We start from the raw sequence: 2,645 nt of genomic DNA, 5'->3' as shown, positions 1-2,645 counted from the left end.
TTCTAAGAGTCCATTCCATTGTTCTATCAAGCCAGATGCTTCAGGATCATGGGGAACATGGTAAGACCAGTGAATTCCATGAGCATAAGCCCATTGCCACACTTCATTTGCTGTGAAATGAGTCCCTTGATCCGAAGCAATGCTGTGTGGGATATCAAGATGGTGGTTAAGGCATTCTGTAAATCCATGCATGGTAGTTTTATCAGAAGCTTTGCATGCAGGGAAAGCAAATCCATATCCAGAATAAATATCTATTCCAGTAAGAACAAAACACTGTCCTTTCCGTGATGGGAGTGGTCCAATGTAATCAACCTGCCACCACGTTGCTGGCTGATCACCCTGAAGAATGGTTCCATATCACTGTTGGCCTTGCCAGCTGATGGTCTTTTGAAATTGGTATCCAGAAAAAGGCATTGGCCAGATCAATAGCTGCATACCAAATACCAGGAGATGTATTAATTTGTTCAAACAATGAAACCACATCAGGAACAGCAGCTGCAATTGGAGTCACCCCTGATTAAGTTTATGATAATCTACTGTCATTCTCCAAGATTTATCTGCTTTTTGCACAAGCCAAATAGGTGATTTAAATAGGGATGTGGTGGGAATCACCACCCCTGCATCCTTCAAGTCCTTGATGGTGGCAGTAATCTCTGCAACCCCTCCAGGGATGCAGTACTGCTTTTTGTTTACTATTTTTATAGGTAGAGAGAGTTCTTATGGCTTCTACCTGGCTTTTCCTACCATAATAGCCCTTATTCCACATGTCAGGGAGACAATGTGGGAATTCTGCCAATTGCTGAGTATATCTATTCCAATTATGCATTCTGGCACTGAGGAAATCACTACAGGATGGTATGGGGACCCACTGAGCCCACTGTGAGATGCACCTTAGCTAAGACTCCATCAATAACTTGACCTGCATATGCCCCCACTCTGACTGGTGGGCCACAATGAAACTTTGGGTCTCCTGAAATTAGTGTCAATTCAGAGCCAGTGTCCAGTAATCCCCAAAAAGTCTGATTATTTCCTTTTCCCAATGAACAGTCACTCTCATAAAAGGCCTCAGATCCCTTTGGGGAAGGCTAGGAGAAAGACTGACATTATAGATTTTTGGCAATGTAGTGGGATCCTTCCTCAAAGGGACCTGGCTTCCCCTTCATTCAAGGGGTTGTGGGTCTGTAAACTGACTCAAGTCTGGGAATTGATTGAGAAGTCATGACTCTGTATTCTGGCGATTCAATCTAGGTTGCTGTTCACGTGACCTAGAATTCTTTTGTCTATACAGATCAAGTAAATATATAGTAGACTTGTCATGTATTTCACTACTAGGAACACCATGAGCAAGTAGCCAATGCCATAATTCCACACATGGCAGACTATTCTGACTACTGTTCCAACTCTGCTGTCCATTATGGTAACCACGCCCACCTTGCCTTTGTCAATTAACTGCTGCCACTTGGTCTCTACTACCACAGGGTCCAATCAGCCCCATCATAGTTAAGTGTCTTAGTTCTATTAGGGCAGTTCTTACTGTCAAATCAGGTTTACTTAAAATAGCAATCACAGCAGTCTTCTAGGATGCTGGAGCTCCCTTCACAAATTTATTTCTCAGGGTACTGGTGAAAGGTGTGTCTTCTGGACTCTCCATTTCTGGCTCTAGGGGCCTAATCTGATAAATCCATTCTAACAGGCCAATTTCCCTAAGCCTCTGGATATCTTCTTCTATATTATACCAAGGTAGGTCTGGTACTTTAACTTGACTTAAGGTAGGCCACCGCATAATCCATGCCTCAGTATGCCAACCAAATAAACTATTAGATCCTTTCCTAACTCCTCGAGCTGAGACATTGAATGAAGAACCCATACTTAGTGGGCTTAAATCAATAAACTTAGAATGATCCAATCTTACATTCCTTGCACCATTATCCCACAACCTCAGTAGCCATTCCCATACATATTCTCCAGGTTTCTGTCTGTACATGTAAGCAAAATCAAGTAGGTATTTTAAGGTATAGTGTACCACCTCCTCAGTCATACTTTCTATTTTACCTTTTGGGGCTTGCTTGGACTTGACTTTAGTTATCAGCCTACCAGCAACAATAGGTGCCTGAGGCAGTACCTGAGAGCATTCAGGAATGTCTTCCATGGCCTCTGCCTCAGACAATGACCCAGCAGGACCAGTTTGGCTAGTCCCATCAAACTGAGGGGGAGGGGGTAATGGTTTTACAGTAATCCATTCAGATGGGAGGGATTCAACAGAATTTGTTGTTGTTGTTGTTAGGTGCCTTCCAGTCATTTCTAACTCATAGAGACCCCATGAACAGCAGAATGAAACACTGCCCAATGCCACGCCAGCTCCACAATCCTTGCTATACTTGAGCTCATCATCGCAGACACCATGTCAATCCATCTTGTTGAAGGCCTCCCCATCTTTCGTCGACCCTCCACCTTACCAAGCATGACATCCTTCTCCAAGGAATGATCTCTTCTGAAAACATGACCAAAATAGGTGAGATGAAGTCTGGCCATTCTCGCTTGCAAGGAGCATTTTGGGTGACTTCCTTCAGGACAGATCTCTTAGTTCTTTTAACAGTCCATGGTACTTTCAGCATTCTTTGCCAGCACCACAACTCAAAAGCATC

The sequence above is a fragment of the Orycteropus afer genome, unplaced genomic scaffold (genome assembly GCF_000298275.1).
Source record: "Orycteropus afer afer isolate SDZICR_OR568_19922 unplaced genomic scaffold, OryAfe1.0 scaffold00011, whole genome shotgun sequence".
In the NCBI taxonomy this organism is placed as follows: Eukaryota; Metazoa; Chordata; class Mammalia; order Tubulidentata; family Orycteropodidae; genus Orycteropus; species Orycteropus afer.
Note: the sequence above shows the minus strand (reverse complement) of the source record.